The following is a 23,787-nucleotide window of genomic DNA, read 5'->3' as shown; positions in this document are numbered from 1 at the left end:
CTTTCTTTGGATCACTTTTGGATTAGAAATCAACTTTCACAAGTAAGCTTGTTTGGGGCATTACAGTTGCTGTAATGCTGTTCTGCAGAAAAACGAGTTTTGCAAAAGTGAAAGCATTCAGCAGGTGCAAAAGTTCAAACTCATCATTAGTAACCATTCCCTGTGGTGCTTCCTGACTGGGGCCCCTCCAGAGTTCAGTTGCTAGTTGCAACAATTGTATGACCCTGCTCTGACCCTCACAGCAGGCTCATAGAATAGCTACAAGTAGGCCACAAAGGTCCTGGAAAAAAAATTTGCACTGCAACAGAAAGCAAATTACAGATAAGGAAGCAGGTGCCAGATTGGAGTTTTAAAACAGTGACACATTAATAAATCAACCCCAAATTAATTCATGTCAGTTGAAGCAGGGCAGGTGTGCTTGCTTTTTCCCCCCATAATCTACAGTGATGATGAACCAGAGGGTGGCATTGATGTACCAGAGGGTGGAATGGGTGAAACAGAGGGTGGCAGGGGTGAAACAGAGGGTGCTGGGATCCTGTGATGATGAACCAGACGTACAAACAACATAAACGCGACCGTTGCGAGCCGACATGTAAGTTCGCAATTGCGAACTGGTACAAAACCCTCGCGAACTGGCAGAAATCCTTGCGAACACAAAAAAATTCCGCAAATTCGCGGGAATTCGCGGATTTTGTGGATTGCGAGTTCGCAAATTCGCGGACGCCAGATTCGCAAAATTCGCCCATGCTTAGTGCTTATTCCCTCCTCTCCCGACCACTCAACGGTGCATACTTACACCCACACCCGTGCATACACACTCCAACTCCAGACGGAGCCACGTCCGAGCTATCTCTACACTCATAAGCATTACAAGCTGATCTGTTTTATAAAACAGTGTGCTGGTGTATGCTGCAAACATGTTAAATGCTGGTGCACGTTAAAAGCTTAGCTTAAAAAGGATATCAGACTCCTCCCGAAACCAGCTCAATTTCGTTTGATTGCTGTTCTGCGCACATCTTATTTCAATTCAAAATATGTTCCAATCATGTCACACATGATACTTGCAACAAGGGGAAAAAGACACAAAGCTACAGAAACTTAAAGGACTAGCAGTGCCATACAAACCCTCAAAGCCATTTTAATGCTATACTGTTGAAAGTGTCAGCACCCTTGATTGTCCCCTCTTTCCCTGACCTCTCAGCACTGCCGATTTACAGCCCCCATCCCGCACACACACACACACCAGACAAAGCAGAGTCCTGAGCTATCTCCCCATTCATAACGTAATGAGCTAATCTGTTTAATAAAACACTGTGTTGATGTATGCTGTGAACATGTGAAGGATGCATGCTAAAAGCTTGGCTCAGAAAGGATAACAGCCTTCTCCCAAGACTAGGTCCATTTTGCTTGATTCATGTTCTGCCCATGTCTTAATTCAAAATATATTCTGATCAAGTCACACATAATATTCGCAGCCAGGTGAAAAGGCAGAAAGCAACAGAAAATCAAAGGACTGATGTTTCCATACATACCCGTAAAGCCGTTTTAAAGCTATAATGTTGAAGAAAGATTTGATGCATGCACCCGAGAGCTCTTTCTACATCATGCCTGACTTTACAGTATTTCCCAACTTCCCTGCATCAGTTCCGCACAGCCTATTCCTGCTTGTTTACTTTGGTACAGGCACTCAGAATCTGAGCTTCCTCCCAGTTTGCAAATTAATGCTGTATGTGTATCCCCTGCACTGTGAAACGTTTGCATCACTCCCTACGTGCATGCATTGGAATCTGATGTTCAGTTCAAGAAACTAATGAAGGTCAGTTCAAGACACTAATGAAGGTCATATATCACACAATGATCTCAAACACAACCCATTTAAGAAGAAATCGATCCTGTTTTCCAATTTTTCTCACTAAGCAGTTGCCTCTTACTTCCCACACCAACGTGTTACTTTGCTCACGCTGTATTTTTATGGCTCTGGTTTTTGTGCAACATGCAGTGCCCTCCCTCTATCTATCTATCTATCTATCTATCCCCCTCCCTCTATCTGTCACCCTCCCTCTATCTATCTATCGCCCTCACTGTATCGCATTCCCTCCCTTTATCGCCCTCCCTCTCTTCCACCCACCTCCTTCTCTAACTCACTGTTCTCTTCTCTTCTCCCGTGGTAATCTGCTGCTCTCTTCCACCCTGCCTCATTCTCTCACTCTACCACCCTCACGCCCTCATTCTACCACCCTCACTCTACCACTCTACCGCCCTCACTCTACCACTCTACCGTCATCCCTCTACCACCCTCACTCTACCGCCCTCACTCTACCGCCATCACTCTACCACCATCACTCTACCCCCCTCACGCCCTCACTCTACCGCCCTCACTCTACCACTCTACCGCCCTCACTCTACCACTCTACCGCCCGCATGCCCTCACGCCACCACTCTACTGCCCTCACAGCCTCACTCTACCACTCTACCGCCCTCACTCTACCGCCCTCACTGTACCGCCCTCACTCTACCACTCTACCGCCATCACTCTATCAATCTACTGCCCTCATTCTACCGCCCTCACTCTACCACTCTACCGCCCGCACACCCTCACTCTACCACCCTCACTCTACCACTCTACCGCCCTCACTCTACTGCCCTCACTCTACCGCCCTCACGCCCTCACTCTACCGCCCTCATTCTACCACTCTACTGCCCTCACTCGACCACTCTACCGCCCTCACTCTGCCGCCTTCACTCTACCACTCTATCGCCCTCACTCTACCACTCTACCGCCCTCACTCTACCGCCCTCACTCTACCACTCTCACTCTGCCACTCTACCGCCCTCACTCTACTGCCCTCACTCTACCGTCCTCACTCTACCACTCTACCGCCCTCACTCTACCGCCTTCACTCTACCACCCTCACTCTCCCACCCTCACTCTACCACTCTACCGCCCTCTCTCAACCACTCTACCGCACTCACTCTAACGCCCTCATGCCCTCACTCTACCACTCTACCGCCCTCACTCTACCGCCCTCACGCCCTCACTCTACCACCCTCACTCTACCACTCTACCACCCTCATGCCCTTACTCTACCGCCCTCACTCTACCACTCTACCGCCCTCACTTTACCACTCTACCGCCCTCACACCCTCACTCTACCGCCCTCACTCTACCACTCTACCTCCCTCACTCTACCGCACTCACTCTACCACTCTACCGCCCTCACTCTACCGCCCTCACTCTACCGCCTTCACTCTACCACCCTCACTCTCCCACCCTCACTCTACCACTCTACCGCCCTCTCTCAACCACTCTACCGCACTCACTCTAACGCCCTCATGCCCTCACTCTACCACTCTACCGCCCTCACTCTACCGCCCTCACGCCCTCACTCTACCACCCTCACTCTACCACTCTACCACCCTCACGCCCTTACTCTACCGCCCTCACTCTACCACTCTACCGCCCTCACTTTACCACTCTACCGCCCTCACACCCTCACTCTACCGCCCTCACTCTACCACTCTACCTCCCTCACTCTACCGCACTCACTCTACCACTCTACCGCCCTCACTCTACTGCCCTCACTCTACCACTCTACCGCCCTCCCTCTACCACTCTCCTTCTACCACTCTACCGCCCTCACTCTACCACCCTCACTCTACCCCTCTACCACCCTCACTCACTCTACGGCCCTCACTTACTCTATCACACTCACTCTATCACCCTCACTCACTCTATCCCCCTCACTCGCTCACTCTATCGCCCTCCCTCACTCTATCTAACGCCCTCCCTCAGTCTATCTATCTATCTATCACCCTCCCTCACTCTATCTATCTATCTCCCTCCCTCACTCTATCTATCACCCACCCTCTATCTATCGCCCTACCTCTATCTATCGCCCTCCCTCTATCTATCTCCCTCCCTCTCTTCCACCCACCTCTTTCTCTAACTCCCTGTTCACTTCTCCTGTGCTGATCTGCTGTTCTCTTCCACCCACCTCCTTCTCTAACTCCCTGTTCACTTCTCTTCTCTAGAGTTGATCTGCTGCTCTCTTCAACCTGCATCCTTCTCTACCTCCCTGTTCTCTACTCTCATGCTGGTCTGCTGCTCTCTTCCACCCCGCCTCCTTCTTTAACTCCCTGTTATCTTCTCCTGTGCTAATCTGCTGCTCTCTTCCACCCCACCTCCTTCTTTAACTCCCTGTTCTCTTCTGCTGCGCTGATCTGCTCCTCTCTTCCACCCCCCTCCTTCTCTAACTCCCTGTTCTCTTCTCTTCTCCTGTGCTGATCTGCTGCTCTCTTCCACCCCACCTCCTTCTTTAACTCCCTGTTCTCTTTTGCTGTGCTGAGCTGCTGCTCTCTTCCACCTGCCTCCTTCTTTAACTCCCTGTTCTCTTCTCCCTTGCTAATCTGCAGTTCTCTTCCACCCGCCTCTTTCTCCTACTCCCTGTACTCTTCTCCAGTGCCGATCTGCTGTTCTCTTCCTCCCGCCTCCTCCTTTAACTCCCTGTTCTCTTCTCCTGTGCTGATCTGTTGCTCTCTTCCACCCCACCTCCTTCTTTAACTCCCTGTTCTCTTCTCCTGTGCTGATCTGCTGTTCTCTTCCACTGCGCCTCCTTCTTTAACTCCCTGTTTTTGTCTCCGGTGCTGATCTGCTGCTCTCTTCCACCCCGCATCCTACTTCAACTCCCTGTTCTTTTCTCCCGTGCTGATCTGCTGTTCTCTTCCACCCGCTTCCTTCTTTAACTCCCTGTTCTCTTCTCCTGTGCTGATCTGCTGCTCTCTTCCACCCGCCTCTTTCTTTAACTCCCTGTTCTTTTCTCCCGTGCTGATCTGCTGCTCTCTTCCACCCCGCATCCTTCTTTAACTCCCTGTTCTTTTCTCCCGTGCTGATCTGCTGTTCCCTTCAACTGCCTCCTACTCTAACTCCCTGTTTTCTTCTCCCATGCTTATCTACTGCTCTCTTCCACCCACCTCTTTCTCTAACTCCCTGTTCTCTTCTCCAGTGCTGATCTGCTCTCTTACCACGCACACAACCACACACAACCACAACCACACACAACCACACACACACACAACCACACACACACAACCACACACACACAAAACCACACACACAACCACACACACAACCAAACACACACAACCACACACACACACAGCCACACAAACAACCACACACACACAACCACACACACACACAACCACACACAGCCACACACAACCACACACACAACCACAACCACACAAACACACAACCATACCCAACCACACACACAACCACAACCACACACAGCCACACATCCAACCACACACACACAACCACACCCCACCACACACAACCACACACACAACCACACCCAACCACAGACACAACCACACACATACAACCACACACAACCACACACACAACCACACACATCTATTTATCACCCTCACTCTATCTATCCGTCGCCCTCACTCTATCGATCTATCTGCCTCACTCTATCTATCTCTCGCCCTCACTCTATCTCTCGCCCTCACTCTATCTATTGCCTGCCCTCACTCTATCTATCTATCGCCCTCACTCTCTAGCTATCTATCTATCGCCCTCACTCTCTATCTATCTATCGCCCTCACTCTATTTATCGCCTTACCTCTATCTATCGCCCTCACTCTGTCTATCACCCTCACTCTATCTATCGCCCTCACTCTATCTATTGCCCTCACTGTATCTATCTGTCTATCACCCTCACTCTATCTATTGCCCTCACTCTATCTATCGCCCTCACTCTATCTATCACCCTCACTCATACAACCACACACAACCACACAAACACACACCACACACACAATCTCACACACAACCACACACACAACCACAACCACACACACAACCACACACACACACAATCATACCTGGATAGGGACAGGCTTGCTTGGAAAGCTAAGCGGGTGGACTTTAAGAAGGAGATCCATAGAGTTAAGGCAGCGTACTTCTCTAGTGTGATTCTTGATGCCCCGAATAGCTCTCGGAGCATTTTTAATATTTTGAATAGCCTTATTTGCCCAGACTGTGCCAAGAATGAATTCCCCCCTCCGAGGAACTCTGTGAGACCTAGCTAGGTTCTTTAAGGATAAAATCAAACTGATTATTGATGATCTGGGGGTGGAGCAGCAACAAATCCTAGCAGTAGCTGATTGTGGCAGCCTGTCGACTCTTGGGGCCGTTCATGAACTGGGAGGAGTTGAGTCCCTTGTGGAATTTGCGCAGCTGTCTGCAGAGGAGTTCAGGGAAGTGGCCTTTTGTATTACATCTGGGTCTCCGCTTGACCCGATTCCACTAAAAATCTGGAAGGAGTTCAAGCTTGAGCTCTTCCCTATGCTCCGGCTGGTGTGCAACCAGTCGCTTACTACTGGAGTGGTTCCACCTCAGTGGAAACAAGCGGTGGTGACCCCCTTACTGAAGAAGCCCACCCTCGATCCTGAATGCCTTAAGAACTTTAGGCCCATCTCGCTTCTACCCTATACAGCAAAAATTGTAGAGCGAGTGGTGGCAGGCACCCTCTCTAGACACCTAGAACAGCACAAGCTCCTGGAGGACGTTCAGTTTGGCTTCCGGCCAGCTCATGGCACCGAGATGGCCCTGGTGACTGTTTCCTTAATGAGCTACGTTGGCGGGCAGACAGGGAAAAGGCAGAATTTTGATCCTGCTTAACCTGTCTGCTGCCTTCGACACGGTGAACCATGCTATTCTGCTGGACAGGCTGAGAGAGGTAGGGGTTGCAGGTAGTGCCCTTTGGTGGTTTGAGTCCTTCCTTCAGGGTAGAGAACAAGCTGTGTCCCACCCTCCCTTCCAATCCACCTTCACTACCATCTCGCATGGTGTCCCACAAGGCTTGGCAGTTAACCCGATATTATTTAACATCTATTTCTAGCCTTTAATCGCGATCATCAAACAATATAATATCGAAATTGTTAACTACGCTGATGATACACAGTTGATTCTCTCCTTGGAGGGAAATGAATCAACCTCCTTGGAAGTATTTCACAACTGCCTGCGAGATACAGCGGACTGGTTGAAAGCCAACTCTTTGCAATTTAACACAGGAAAGACCGAGGTGTTATATTGCCCAAGGTCTAGGGTACAATCTACCCTACCCAGCAACTTCTGGCCTGTGGATTTTTCTCCACTGGTGCAGCCTGCGAAGGTAGTGCGGAATCTGGGCGTGATGTTTAATAGTGACCTTACTTTGGAGGCGCAGGTTTCAAAGGTAGTAGCTGGCTGCTTGACGATTATTCGCCTCCTGAGAAAAATCCTTCCTTTGTTACCGCTCCGTGCTCGGATAGAGGTGGTGCGCTGTACTGTGCTCAGTAGGTTAGACTACTGCAACTCCTTACTGCTGGAGTCTCCAAGCTATCTCAAGGATAGATTCCAGAGAATCCAGTCTGCAGCCGCAAAATTAGCCCTGGGGTGGCCAACAAGATCGTCCTCTTCAGGGGCTCTGGCTCAGCTGCACTGGCTCCCAGTGAGACAGAGGGTGAAATTTAAGTCTCTCTGTCTGGCCTTTAAAGCTCCCCATGGATTAGGCCCTGTTTGTTTACATGGCATGTGCCAGTCCGCAATCTACGCTCCTCCTCGGCCAGGTTGGTGACCATACCGAGGTTTAGGAGATCCAGAGCAGGAGGTAGATCGTTCGGCGTGGCCGCAGCAAAACTTTGGAATTCTCTTCCGATCGAACTCGGGCATTTAGAAGTCACTTGAAAACTTGGCTTTTCCCAAACCCCTAGCTTGTTATCAGTTGCCCCCTTTCTTTCGATACGAGTCTGTCAGCGCCAGGATGCCTTTCTGAGTTGACAGTGCGCTTTAGAAGTGAAATAAATATATAAATAAATCACACACAACCACACACACAACCACACACGACCACACACACACAACCACACACAGTCACACACACACAACCACACACACCCACACACACCCACACACAACCACACACACAACCACAACCACACAATCACACACACACACAACCACAAACACACAACCACACACCCAACCACACACACACACACAACCACACCCAACCACACACACAACCACAACCACACATACAACCACACACACAACCATACCCACACACAACCATACACTCTATCTATCGCCCTCACTCTATCTATCTATCGCTCTCACTCTATCGCCATCACTCTATCTATCGTCCTCACTCTATCTAGCGCCCTCACTCTATCTATCTATCGCCCTCACTCTATTTATCTATCGCCCTCTATCTATCGCCCTCACTCTATCTATCTATCGCCCTCACTCTATCTATCGCCCTCACTCTATCTCCTATCACCCTCACTCTATCTATCGCCCTCACTCTATCTACCTATCGTCCTCACTCTATCTATCTATCTATCGCCCTCAGTCTATCTGTCTATCGCCCTCAGTCTATCTGTCGCTCGCCCTCACTCTATCTATCGCCATCATTCTATCTATTGATCGCTCTCATTCTATTTATCTATCGCCCTCACTCTATTTATCTATCGCCCTCACTCTATTTATCTATTGGCCTCACTCTATTTATCTATCTATCGCCGTCACTCTATCTATCTTTCGCCCTCACTCTATCTATCCCACCACCACAGCATCACTCAGGGGCACCACAGCATCACTTAGGGGCACCACAACATCACTATGCGCTACTACAGCATCACTGAACGCCACAGCATCACTCGTCGCCACCACAACATCACTCAGCGCCACCACCGCATCAATCTGTGCAACCATTCAACAACAACTGGATCAAATATGTTCTCTCAATGTTTCAAGCTTTATTACAAATGTCACAGAAAGATGTTAATATTTCACTTCTTTTCTTGGATTTTCGTCACAATAAAATACACTGAACATAATCTTCACAAAAGTAATTTACAAAAGTGTAAGCTATTGCCATTATAAATTACAATAACTTGTATTTAAGTATTAATTATTTTAAAAAATTAAAAGCCTTTGTTATTTGTAATATCAATACATCTAAGTCACGTAAATACAAAACATGTTGCATTACAAATGCTATAGGTGTCACATATGCAAAAGTTAAAAGTATTGGCATTGGAAATGACAAAGCTATTAATTTCGCTTTTTTCAAAACCAACACATTAATAAAAAATGTGTCATTTACAAGACCAATTGCTCAAACTTTCCTAATGCGAGACCTATAGCATTGCAAATGCTTGTTAGATTCTGTACGCTGAGCTGGAATGCGTTTAGTGGTTTTTGTCTTTTAAAATGTCACTCCAACTCTTCCCGCCTTCCCTACACATTCGCATCAGGCCTTTACCGCATAATCAGAGCAAGGATTATAAATAGGAGAGGCTGCCAAAGTGCACAGCGCATGCTTCCCTCCTGGGATTCCCTGCTTCCATTTTGTTTACTATTCAGTTTTGACATCACTCCAACCAGTGGGTGAGGAGACTTGGGCCTCTTCCCAACAGCTGTGAGTCTCTGTGGGCGAAGCTCTGTGGGACCACTGGTCCCCCATGGTGAACCCCGGCTTTCTGCGGAGGCGCATAGGTCTGTGAGTCAGAACAGTGGCAGAGGATGTGGGCAACAGGTTAACCCCTCCCTTTCAGGCCTTGTTTATGATTTACTCCAGGAGCAAATTCTGAATAACAACCACTAGGGAACAGATGCCATGCAACCTGCGTGAGAGGGTAGCTACTTTCACTCCGGTGCGTGAGAGGGTAATACCTTCACTCGGGGGTCCTCCCTTTCCTTGCTTCCCATCAGGAGTTCTTCTATTCGCCCATTGTGGGGCCTATCTACTCTACCAGCAGCCCCTAATAACCTCACATTAGTTCAGAATTTGAACAAACCTTGCCTGTGCAGTGTTGCTGAAACTGTCATTGTAATTACATTTATACAGTGCTTCATACCCCCGGGTGAACCGGGAAACAGCTTTTACAATGCGGGCTGACTGAGCCAGGCGTGCCGTTTCCTGGCAGGTGAAAGCAAACTTGCCTTAGCTGCGCATATGTTTTTAACCACCCATATGACTTAAGTGCGCGGTCTAGATGCTGGGATGAGCTCGCACAAGAAGAGGAATGATTGTGAGAGGACGTGATCAGGTAAGTGGGACTGGGGCTAGGTTTTGGGGGGTAGGGGTAGTTTTAAAGGGTTGAGGGGTCGTTTTTAGGGCTCGGAGCGTTTGGTGGTAGTATTTAAGGGTTTGGGGTCGTTTTTAGGGCTTGCGGGGTCAGTAGTTTGTAGGGCTCAGGGGTCGGAATAGTTTATAGGGCTCAAGACGGGGGCTGGGGTGTGAACTTTACCACACATAACCCTTTACCAGTCATACCTTTACCACAAAATTATGTGGTAAAGGCACACGTGGTTTAGCCATGCATGCCTCTGTCATATAACCCTGCGAGCCACCTAAAAGTATTTCGGATGGGTAGCCCGCTATGCCTTGGGGAGGTGCTTGAGTGTTGTACTTGCAATGAGGCCTTGGTGGTAAGTGTTTTTGCTGAACACAACAATTAAGGCTTCAGCTCTGTAAATTATGTATGGTCTAGAGCATGGAGACAGAGATGTGCCTGAATGGCCTACATTAGAGCCATACCTTATGCAAGTGGCAGTACTGAAATAATGTGCAATACTTTAGAGTGTCCAGTCCTCAAATCGGTGAGAGAGGAGCCTGCAGGAATGGACAATATCGAAGCCATCATAGATGCGGGTCACTCTGTGGCAGATCTCTTTTTGCATTTGGTAGATGTGTTCGTCAGTTCTGAGTGGACTGCTTTAGGGGGGTTGACGGTGGCTCCCTGGAAGTATAGGCAGGCTGCCCTGGTTTTATGTTTCTATGGGTTCAGCCCTAGGTTACAGAAGCAAGATCTGGCCTGTTCTGAGTCCAGGCAGCCGGGATGGTGAACCCTGTGCTACTGCGGTTGTATAGAGTGCGCCGAGGAGCAGAGTTAGTGGAGATCAGTGTGATTTTTCTTGTGACATTGGGAGGCAGGTTGGCGACGGGTGGGGGAATAGAGAAGAACAGGCGTGTCCCCCAGCTGTAACAATGAAAAATCTTTCACAATTACAGGCTGCCTGTGTGCAACTATCCAGCGGAAGCCATTGTGGCTGTGCTCAGGAAGTGACTGACAACTCGCCTGAGGAAGCACACCTTGTGCAGAGCAACAGTTCCTCCACCCACAATGTTACTCAGGAGATGTTATAGTATTAGGGTTGAGGAGCACTCAAGCTGTTGTCGGTGTCGATAACGAGCTTTGAGTCTTATGAGGCAAGTGTCTGAGATGAAAGACCTGCTGAGATCTCACGACCATGATAATCTGGCCGTGAACGGGGTCGGCAGTTGACTTCCAGGGGTATATTCAAGCTAGAACATAGCTCATGTTTTCTGTAGTGTTCACTGGGCCAACATGATGTACAGTCTGTCGAAGCCCCCACTGGTGTGTTAATCTGGGTCCTATTTCTTGTAGTAGAGCAAGGGCTGATGATTTGAGTTCAAGGAGTGAAATCATTCTGCATTTCTTACTTTCATGCGTGGTGGCAGGGTCGGTGAGGTTTGCGCCATGGCCCAAGGTTATAATTTGCAAGGCGATGACATGCTCAGTTGCCTGTTGTGGTAAACTGGGTACTAACAGAGCAGTCCTCATGAACATTTCTAGTCGTCTTGCTTCCTGCGTTGCAGGTTCTGGCAACTTGAGTGTCCGTGATACACCCCCTAGCAATCCCAGGCAGAATTCTATGCTGTTCATGGACTGCTGCTATGTCCAAGTTGTGTGTTTCCTATGGAGGGCTATGCCTGGTCTGTGTAACAGTGTTGTGTGCTGGTGGAAGGAGTGCAGGGGTCTGTTCCCTCTGGCAAGGTTACTTATGCTGCTGCAGGGTGCGTTTAGAAGTACTGTCCTCTTCCCTTTAAATACAAGGTCCTATCTTTTGCAATTATTCAGGAACTAGTTTCAGGTAAGCAAATCGACTCACCAAAATACCTGTGGTAGTGCAAACAATATCATGCACCCTTTGACCCCCTATGACATCACACTATTAATTGCCTGCCCCGCCCATGGGCCATTGACAGCCTCTGATTTGCTGGTACAAGCCTAGTGGGAGAACAGGGAGTGGTAACTGCTGACAGGACTTTCAGATCGCTATTTTCTTTCTGTTGCTGCCATTGACTTCAAAACCCCGATACCAGGGATTGCAAAACCCCTGCCACGGGTAACCCCGGCCAAGACATGGGAAGTATCTGATACCCTGGCAACACCCAAACCATTGTCATTGTTGAGGAGTTCAGACCCTTGGCAGGTCCTATAATGGGTTTTTGTTGTGGTGTAAGGTCTGGTGAAGCGAGTTACTGGGGTGTACTCAAGGTTTCGCACCAACTGTCTAAACGTCAAAGTTCTGAAACATGTGAGTTCTCTAAATCCACATTTTTAAATCTCAGGTCAAAAGACACTATATACTACACTTCCAATTACAAACTCACTCCACTAACACAGAATCCGGTTACAAATGGAACTACGATGCTTTTTAACAGCAGTACACGTCTCCAAAAACATCAATATCTACATTACAATGCAAAGAAATGAAATTCACCCCTGTACCTTACTTCATCACCCAGGGCTACAGCTTCAGTACTTCAGCATCAGTGCTGAACACAATCCGAATTTGCCCCCACCAGTTACAAATATCAACATCACTGACACAGCAAAACACACTATACGCACTAGCATTACACTCTCATGCTACCTACACTGCACTAAGGGCAATGCAGATGGACAATGCATCGATGCCCAACAGCACTAAACACAACTTCTTATACGCAGGACCAAGCACAGAAGACAGCCACAACCTGCAAAAACACAGGCGGCATGCTGCAGTACAATGGGTACAATCCACCACCTCCTCAGCATGCATCCGCACCAGCATGGGAGGGTGTCTTATCAGCACAACAGTTAAAACTGGATTGCCCCGCCAACAACCCTGAATCTTGCCTCTCTGATCTCAACCCTGCATTACCAACCACTCCTGCAGGCACACCACCACCGGAGTAATAAAAGACAAACAAATGCAACATGACTCCCTCAACCCTACACATACATCTCACTGCACTAGGCATGTCTTCCTCCAACAATTCCACACCCACTAACCCATGACCATCTATATGCACATACAACAGTATATCGTGCATATTCACATACGTATGTATTAACCGTGTTATGCGCTGGCAGCACCATGCAATGGTACAGCCTAGAACACGTGGAAACATAATCCAGACACCCCACGGCAGGTGAGGCCAGACACTCCCAGTCAAACCACACCAAATGGACGAGAGCGGCAGACTTTTATATACGGGCGCGGGAAACACAGCTCTTGCAAGCCGAGTTATTCAGGAATTATTCAACTAAATCCAAGGTCCTCTTGGGAGCCCGAAGAATGTCAGATCTAAGTCCATCCTACGCATCTGGTTGCATTCTAACTCTCAAGTGCTCAGAAATGTTCATTGCTTTGCGCGTTTTCTTTCTGTTCTAAAGGGCCGAAGAGGCCTCTGCGGCCTGTGGTGCTCTGTGAAACTCAAGTAAATAGTATGGCCCCAGGCCCTGGTCCCTGTGATGCTGAAGAGGCTTGTGAGGTGATTCTCCGGAGCGCAGCCCTCCCTATAGAGCTGTCTTCCTTTATGTTGAGATGCAGAGGCTGGTGCCGGTAAACCAGCAGTGTCTTTTTTTGCTCTTATCGACCGCTGGCCGGGTTGCTTATTGTTGTGCAGAAGGCAGGCGATGGAGTCCAGGGTTCGTGTACTCCAGATGGAGTTCCTTGGCCATCTTCCAGCTATATTTCGCTCAGATCCCAGGCCCTGTTTGCTGTAGGTTGAATAGTTTTGTCCAGGGGTGTGAATGAGCTATATGGAGAACATGTGACGCATTTCCTGTTTGGAGGGATAAGGGCTACTAATCTATTCCTTGTGGACCCCAGCCCCTGCTTCCTGTGGTATTTCGTGGGTTCGTGAGCAGAGATCCAGTTAGCTTCTTCTGAGGTCTCACGTCCATTTTTCCTGTTGTGAAGGAGTGTTGTGTTTTTTTTACGAGGGTATGCACCCCACAGATCTATCCCTGGCTGCGTCCGGGTTGGCAGCAGGGGCCTCTGGGTATATTCGTGCCACGGCCATTCTGAGGCACGGAGTGACCTTGAGCGGTTTAACTTGGCAGGGATGGGCATCGAGACACTGGCAGCGGTGCCAATACCGCCCTCTCCCATGCCAGCCTGGGAAACTCTGTTCTAAGAGAAGGGTTGGATACAGGGTAGACACTGGCACCTGCTCTGGTCCAGCTGAGCGCAGGAGCCTCGTACACCCCAGCACCCGATGCCCACTTACAGGCTCGCTGCCCCAAAAGTCCCATTGTAATGCATACAGTACCCCTAAAAAACCCACACCTAGCAGAGCTGAAGCCCACATTCTCATACGATCTCCGTGCACGGTGCACTACTACAATTAATTCACTACCACCAATCTACACTGTCGGTCACAACATTGCCTCACTAAACAAAGATCCCCCTCATACGATAGAGCCCCAATTCGTAAACTAACGTTATGACAACACCAATCCCATGTGAAAAAATAGCTCAGGACACACCATTACACAATACACACATAAGCACACTCTAATAACACACACGGAGCCCAGCACAGTTCACGGATTTAAACTCTACCTCGGTTTCACACGGAACCCGTGTAACATGCAATCCAGGTACAAATCATTCCCTGAAACACACATATCCACAAAAAATGACACATTGCCACAACATGCAGTCCCCAGTACACAAACTGCCACTTATGAATACACTAGCATAAAGCACACAGCCAACAATTCACTCATGGCAAGCACAACAACCTTTGCGCTGTAGCGAATATATACCATTATCTCAATATACACACCATCGCAACATAAACATCATCGCTAAGTACACATGATAACCAAATACACGCAGGGGCGTACTTTGACTAGAACGCAAATTAGACGAACACACAACATCACCACTGGCAGACCAGATGCCCAACACTACCCAAATCGCCGCTTACCTCTTGCCCATCTGCGGTCACTTGCTCTCTCCGCACACTGCCCGCTGCCGTCTCGAGAGTCGAGACAGGCGCGGTCTATCTGCCGGTGCAACTTCGCCGAGGGCACAGCGGCTCCACTAGGGCCGACTCCCAGTGGAACAGTGCCTCAACTGGTGGAGTTTATCACAGGCGCTACCTTTGAACTGGCCCAGTGTTTCTACTCAGCTCTTACAGCCTCTACTCTGTGGGCGCTGTCTCTCTCCCGATGCAGTCAATCTCTTCACTTGCGCAACGTTTCCACTTATATGTCTCTTGCAGGCGCGCTGTCTCTGCGAGTATAGTCTCACGTGTTGTAGGTCTCTAAACGCGGTCTCTACGGGTGCAGTCTTTATTTGACAGCACCTTCTCCATGGGTGTTTTCGGTGCGCGGTCTCCGCAACCTCACACAGGAAGCCACATCTACAAACATCTGAGGACAGAGCAGAAATATTTCAGAGCTCCGCTCGGAGGGGGCGAAGGAGTGAGCACCAACCACACGCCGAGCCTGGGAGAGCCGATAAGCGCCCACAGCTGCATGTTTCCTGTCAGCTCTTTAGTCACAGACACTGTATGGTCTCCACTTTTACCCTCCTCTCATTACAACAGTTCCTCTGTGTCTGCCGCTAGCAGTGTTTCACTTCACCATTGTCGCCTTCACTTCAGCTAGAAAATTGTTCATTGCAGCCAATTCCTTTTCTGTTGGGAAAATGTGTTCTCATGTGAGCCTCACACGCTCAGCTCTTATAAGGAGGGCAGTGCTATCCTCACAAGTTACACATATTTCACATGCACAAGTCACGAGCAGCAGAGCTGGCTCTCATGGTACCCATATTCCACAGGTAATGAGGTCAGACTGTCCGGCTAAACGTCACACATATATTTCGCAGGTTCTGCTCGAGTATGAGACATCAGAGCTTTCCATAGGATGAGACACACTTTCAGAGATCAGATTTGTCTGTGAACTTTCACACACACAACTATAACTACCAATTCACATGGCGCCACCGTGTGTCATACGAGTTCGGCTCCCTTCACACAGACACCTGGAGAGGATTCAAAATCACACGGTGACAGGAGAAACGAACTAAAAACAATTGTAAACAGTGATTTTTCAGCTCGTTTTTGGAGGATGTAAGTGCAAGCAGGGATGTCCATTAGAAGGTGTGAAAACACCCCTGGACATGGTAACAGCCTCTATTATCCTTTTTTTTGGAGAGGGCGGGGAGCTTGATGAGGGGCAGAGCGCCTCTAGATAGCTCTTGGTCCAAGACCTTGCCCCCCTCCAAGCCCCCGTACCACCTCACAAGTTGAAGTTATTTTGTAAGTTGGCAGGTATGCACATCAGAGCTATACTTCAGGTAACTGAGCACACAGAAGGAGAAGGCAGCACTATCCTATGGGTTAAACAGATCTTACAGGGTCAGTTGTCAGACAGCAGAGCTGTACGTAAGGTTACACAGATATTACCTGTTTCACTAGGGTGTGCTGAGCTGTGTCATCACAGTTCTCAATTTTAGCACACCACTCAACCTCTACTGAACCACTCGCATATACCACACCAATCCACATGAACCTCACCATTGACCTCAGGGTCGGACTGGGACAAAAAATAAGCCCAAGCACCAAAATAAAAGTGGCCCACATTAGTGAACTAGAGAGATAAAAAGTGGCCATATTTGCAAATGTGGAAAGTTTTGAACTTTTTGCAAGGTATGGAGGATTGCATGCATTTGTGTTTGTTACAGGCAATGCTGGTGGGAATAGCTGGGAAATCAACAGTAAAAATTGACCCACCTGATGATAAATCAGGCCTACAAACAGCAGTAAAAATTGACCCACCTGATGATAAATCAGGCCTACAAACAGCAAACAAAACTAGGCCACACCAGTGCTTTAAACGGGAAAAAATAAGTTCATATACTCATAAAAGGAGATAGAGGTGTGGTGAGTGGGCGGGGCTAGGGGCAAGACATGATGATACGAAATGATTTTGATAATAGTTGCAGCACATACAAAAACACATGAGAAATGTGTTTCTATAAGCAAAACAGGTTAACTCATTACCCAAAATGAAAACCAAATGTGATGACATGTTAATGTTTCCTTGTTTTGCAATCGTTGCAACTTCTTAACGCCATACTGTTAATTGCTGTTGTTTGGCACAATACTATATATTTCTGAACACAGGAGTAGTCACAAAATGAAAACACCACCACTTCAAACCAAAGCACTTATGGCACCAAGCAAATGAAGCAACTCATCACAACGCTCCACAGAAGAGATCTCTTGGCTCCTACGTCAAATTATCCATTCATCCTTTCATCCTACCATTTACCTGCTGATGTTCACCATATAACCTTTACATTCTTTCGTATATTCAGTCTTTCATTCATCATTCAGTTTTTCACCATTCCGTCTGTCCATATCTATAGCCAAACCTATCCATACATCCATTCTTTTACTTGTCCATTTCTTTATCCACTCTTTCACTCTTCTATCAATCCTTTTGCTCATCCATCCATCAACCCTTTCACTCCTTCATTCCATCCACCCTTTCACTCCATACGTCCTCCCTTTCACTCATCTATCCACCCTTTCATCCATCCTACCTCCCTTTCACCCATCCATTTTTTTCACTTATCCACCCATCTGCCCTTTCATCAATCCATCCACCCTCATTCACTCATCCATCCATTCTTTCACTGACTCATTCATTCATCCTTCATTCATTCATTCATCCACCCTTTCACTCATCCATCAATCCATCCTTTCACTCACTCACCCACCAACACTCCCTTTTACGTTATTTATGAACCTTTGTCATGGAACAGACTTGCGCACACAAAGCACCACAGATTTCTTCAAAATACCTCCTGAGAGCAGGGCACAAGTCTAAAAAAAAGAAGTGGGGGGACGCTGTCACCGGAACTGACGTCACAACAGGAAGTGACTTCACGAAAGGTGCCGATCTCCTCGTCCCAGAGAAGCCAAAGAGTGAAGTCCAGCTGTTTTGCAAGGGGGACGGCGTGCCCCCAGTAAAATAAGTGTGGGGACGCCGTCCACCCGACTCGAGCCCTGCCTGAGAGTATCTCAATTCCCTCCCTCTTTCTCTAGCTTTACTCACAAAAAACAGGCATACACATGCAGTCAGACACACAGACTTAAGTAGACACACAAAAGACTCAGGTATGATTAAAAGCCATTTTGAACTCGTAACCTCCCCTGGCTTTCTTAATTGACACTGTCAGCAGACTGCCTTGATTCGAATGATTGCACAAACGCACACGATAGTGTGAATGTGATTGAAAGCACAGGGCCTCAATGGACCCTGCTCTATCAAACACAGCATGATGGTGAGCATACGGACATTATGCAAATGAGCCCTGCTGAATAGTTCAGCTGGGGCTCAGATCAGGGTAACAGAAGCGGTGCCTTGGCTGCCAGAGACAGCTTCCACTCCTGCTCACCAGCACTCCAAGCCAATGAGCATACCCTTTCATGAGTACCCGTACTCTCCTTGGCAGCAGAGGCGTACTGGTACTCAGAGTGATAAAGCTAAGAAGTGCTGGTACTTAATACAGGTGAGTACCGGCCAATTTAAAGCACTGCCCCACACAGTGATCAACCAGACTAGTCCATCAGGTACTGCCTGATTGCCCTATTGACCAGTCCGACCCTGACTGACCTATAACATATGGTTTACTGCCACACCAATCACTTAGACCAACTTATCTACCCAGCAAAACATTCCACACTTAACACAGTGCTTGGATCCATCACGCAACTATCCTCCACCACACCACGGTTAGACACTATAGCACTCACATGCACCACAACAATCTCCACCTTCATATATTTTATCTACTCTACACCACTCCACTGAATCACACAACTGAACGCTTCAACACGTCTGATGTTCTGTTATTTATACTTCATATATAGCTCAAATCACTAATAGGTATCTTGGCGCAACTGGATAGTAACAGACATCTACCAACAGAGGTCACCATTAGAAGAGGGAGGCTTTCACACATTTCCTGTATTGGCTGTAGTTCAGACAGACAGGAAGATGCATAGGAAGCCCATTCCAATAGACAGGGGCCAGGTAAGCCTTACCTGCATCGCACTGCTAAGCTTCACCATTCACCCGAACAAAATGCTCAAGTTCACTTCACCACTCACGTGCAACACACAGCTAAAATGCCCCACAGCACTCACCTGCTTCACACTGCTCATCTCTACCACACCACTCAGCTGAATCACAAAGCTAAGCTCTCACCCATGCATCACCTGCATCACTCTGCTCAACTCCACCACATCACTCCGCTTCACACAGCTCAACTGACCACCATACCTCACACCGCTCAACTCAATCTGCATGACAGTGCTCAAAAGCGCCACACCACTCAACTGCATCAAGCAGCTCTACACCACCAGACAATTACCCTGCAGCGCACACCTCATCCCCACCACTCACCTGCATCACAGTGCTCAACACCACCACACAACTACCCTGCAGCACACAGCTTAACCCCACCACACCAGTCACCTGCATCACGCTACTCAACACCACCACACCACTACCCTTCAGCACACAGTTCAACCCCACAACACCACTCACATGCATCACAGTGCTCAAATATACAGACCAGTCACCTGCATCACACTGTTCTACGTCATCACCCTACTCACCTACATACCACTGCTCAACTCTCCCTCGTACCTCGCATGCATCACACTGCTCAACACCACAACAGCACTCTCCTGCGTCACACATCTCAACGCTCCACTACACCTGACCTGCACCACTCTACTCGGCTCTCTACTGCGCCAAACTCCGCACCACACACTTTCTTACGCCACACGAATATTGCTCACCTTTATTTAGTACACCGTTCACCCCCACAGCTCTAACCGAGACAGCCCTCAACTCTACATCTCACGCGACACCTCTGCGCCAAAGAGGTGACCTTCACAGCACTGCGCCCTAACTCTTGCATCTAAAACTTTCCTTTACCATATAACATCCCCAGAAAAGTCGCACGCATCACAACGCTTACCTGCTACACAACACTCACCTGGGCTTAGTGCTCTAAGGAGCGGCGCTCACCTGGACCCACTGTCGGTCCTGTCGCAGAGAGAGAAAGAGAATGGAGGGGGCGGCATAGAGAGTAGCGCAGAAGGAGTGTGGGGGGGTGAACTGCCGCTGGAGGGTAAGGGGGCGACTGCGGGCACTGGCAGTGCTCTGCAAGAAAAGAAAGGAATGACAGCCCCTACAAGTGAGTGAGCGAGGGGTGACAGCCACGCCAAGGGGAGAGAGACTGACAGCTGCTGCAGAGGGAGAGGTGGGGGAAGCATCTGCAGTGGGAGAGGGGGAGTAAAAGTCCCAGTGGCGAGAGAGGCCGGTTGAAAGCCGCTGTAGGAGCAGAGGGGTGGCAGCCCTCACAGTAAGAGGCAGGGTGCCGGGAGCTCTTGATGGCGGAGGGTAACTGGTGTCAGCCAGCTCTTGCCGCAGAGGAGGGGGCAGCAGCAGCCCCTGCAGGAGAAGGAGGGGGTGGAGAACTACAGCGGTCTCCAGGCTGAAACTTCCTGTCCCCGGAAATGCAGACACCCCCCAAAAGTAAAACGCGTGTCCCTGGGATCATGCGCTCTTCAGACGGCTCTCTCCACAAATTCTCTCCCCCCCCCCCCCCTCCCGCGGTTGTCGCGCTTCCGCTCCCCTCCTCGCTGTGATCGTTGTCCTGCAATTACTCCCGGCTCAGTCAATGGATTCTCTCCCTCCTCTGGCACTCTATTGCCCTCCACCTCCAAGCCTTTGTTTTCGGTCTCTATCCCCGTCTCTTGAAACCTCTAACTCCGTTATTTCTCCACCTACCAGTTGGCCTTGTTGCCTCTATTTGCCCACTCTTTAACCCCTGCCCGGCTGCCCCAACCACATCTTTCTATTCTCACCTACCCGTCCACTAGCTTTCACGTCCACCTGTGTCGCCCCCTTTCACCTAGTCATCTTTTTCTTCTCCCTGTCACTGGCGGCTCCTTTTCTTGTCCTTAGCTTCCACTTACCTCCGCATTCTCTTCTCACACAGTCTCTTTACCCTTCTTCTGCCCCCCCGTCTCTCTGACCCTTCTTCTCCCACTAATTTGTTTCTTCTTTGCTCCTCCCTCGCATTTCTGATCATCTTCTCTTCTCTCCCTTCACGCCCGTACCCTCTGCCCTTCCCCGCCCCTGTCCCCCTCCTCTGTCTGCCGCATTCCATCTGTTCCCCAGTATCTTCCTTTCCACTTCTGTCACCCTGTATGTCCTTCCCAACCTGTGTCGAATCTTTCATCCTCTACACCAACTCATGTCTCTTCTGACTTCTCTCTCTCTTGTCTTTGTACCCAGCTATCTCCTTTTATTAATCCTCTTCCCGTGCCTTTTCGCTTCTTTCTCCCATTTTATAATTACATTTTTCTTTTTCACGCCAATTCCGTTTCTCGTCACGTCTTTTCTTTCTCCAACCTGTAACCCCTTTTTTCTCCACATTCTCTATTTTTTTCTCCATTTTTAGCTCCTTTTGTTTCTCAGTATCTCTCCACTTCTACTTATCCGTTCCTTCCCGTTTAACCTATCCCCCCTCCCCTTTATTCCACCCCTGCACCAGTCTTCCGTGCCCTCGCTTCCCTCTTTGACTCACTGGCCCTCTTCTCTCCATCATCATCATCTCTCCTCCCCCCACCTCTCCCTGTCCTATCCTCATCTCTCCCCTACCCTACATTATCTCCACGCATCCTCCCTTCCGTTGCTTCCCCTCCCACTTCGCCGCTATTTCGGGCTCCTCATTATTTTCTAAAAAAAGAGCAGTTCCTCAGTGAAGAGGATCCTCGGTGCGGCAGGGCGCGCGCACCCGCCTCCACAGCTCTCTTACTCTCACACACCTGTGCGGGCTTCTCACCCCGGCGAGGTGAGCGCGGCTGCGGCACGGGGCCGGAAGTCACACCTCACGCACGGGACGTACAGGCGAGCTCAGAGGCGCGAGGGAAGGGCTCGAGGAGCCACGTTTACGCCTCGGGCGCACATGGCCTCCTTTCCAGAGTGTTCGACGCACACCTGTTCACGCCGACGACCGCTTCCCTCCCAGGGCGAACGAAGAGGATTCTGGACACTTGGGCGCATACACAAATCAGTGCTTAATTTGTGCCCGAGGTGGGTATCGGTACAATTTTTTTTCTGGAACGGGGACTTATTTTCCGTCATCACACTTTGCACCAGAGGAAGAGAGAAGAGGGAGGGCGGTTGAAAAGAAAGCTAGGAAGAGAGAGTGACTAGGATAAAGTAGATATGAAAAGAAGCTGCAAGAATGATACGAAGAGAAAGGAAGTGTAGGATGGAGATGGGGTCAAGGTACGCGGCATTTATTTATTTTACAACTTGAGCAGAGTCCCTTCGCTTTTTAGGCTGGATTAACAAAATCATTTAAGTGTGAATGGCTAGCATGAACAACTGTCTGGATTTAGGAATGCAGGTTATTCATTAAAGGGATTTTGAGTCCACAACTACTTCAAGATAGTGTGTATAGGCAGCAAGGCCACTGGAATTATGCGGCAGGAGCGGGACATATTATGCTGCAGAGTTAGGTAAATTATGCAGCAAGAAAAGCCCAAATTATGTGGCATAATGAAGCACATTTTGTAATAGTATCACTTCATTATTTAATCTTGTTTACGCTTTGTAACACTGTCTGAGAAGTTGCTGACCTCATTAATACTAGTTTATGACCCAAGTATAGCAATAAGCAACAGTAAGGTGACCAGTTCCACTTTGTAAAGGGCCTTCCACCTTGCAGCTACCCATTTAATTGCATTTTTAGTAACTTTGAACCATTTAAAATAGAAATAATTTGTTGGGTTAAAATCTGCAGATTATGTGGCAAATGAAGCAAATCTACAATCATGTGAAAATCACCACAGCTGCACAATTGGATAATTCCAGTGGCCCTGGTAGGGGAGATGACACAGCGTTCATGGGTAACCAGCCTGGAATTGGTTGTAGAGTTACTGCTGCGACGGGCAGAAATAAAAGTGGCATATTAAACACCCTCAAAACCTGTCCGGTGAAGATTTCCAGAAGGTATGAAATATGTCTAGAAACGCCCAGCCGTGGCTGCGCCACTAGTAAATGGTAAATTTGCAAGTATTTCAGCACAAATATTACTGTGAACTGCATATACCATAATGCACTTGAAGAAAATTGCGTTAACATGTCAGTGGTCTGCTCCCACCCACTGAAACTATTGCATGTTTCTTTCAGAGGGAGTTGACATGGCCCATAGGATGCACCTGAGCTCCGGAACTACTTCGCCTGAGAAACTAATGGCAGTATATTAAAATCCCCTAAAACAAAAGCCTGCTCATTGCTGAAAAATGCCAAAGGTCATGAAACTCAAGCTGAGAAATAACCAGCACTAGTGTCACCAATACTGGATGTTGGATCCTTCAGATTATAAGTATGAATATGGCACTGTCCTGCATATATCAAGATGCCCAGGGACTGGAGCTAACAAACCACCAGTGTGCTCCCACCCATTGGAACCACCTTGGAAATAGCCGAAGATTTAGTCCTGCCACCAGCAGGCATATTAATGTCAATATCAGCAACACTCCCGGAAACATAGTGAGGTAATTAGTACAGGCTGTAATAAATACATCACTCCAC

The 23,787-nt window shown here is 48.6% G+C and overlaps 1 protein-coding gene across 1 annotated transcript in view; it reads right to left on the bottom strand.

Annotated features, from left to right (window-relative positions):
- The window catches only part of RASGRP2 (RAS guanyl releasing protein 2), a 362,009-nt gene extending 346,485 nt beyond the window's left edge, over nucleotides 1–15,524 (bottom strand). The window contains exon 1 of the mRNA XM_086938498.1: nucleotides 15,075–15,524. The gene's annotated coding sequence lies outside the window, so the exon portion shown is untranslated. The remainder of the gene's footprint in view (nucleotides 1–15,074) is intronic.
- Between the last annotated feature and the right edge of the window lie 8,263 nt (nucleotides 15,525–23,787).

This window comes from Lissotriton vulgaris, chromosome 9, assembly GCF_964263255.1.
Source record: "Lissotriton vulgaris chromosome 9, aLisVul1.2, whole genome shotgun sequence".
Lineage (NCBI taxonomy): Eukaryota > Metazoa > Chordata > Amphibia > Caudata > Salamandridae > Lissotriton > Lissotriton vulgaris.
This window is presented reverse-complemented; position numbering and strand designations above follow the sequence as displayed.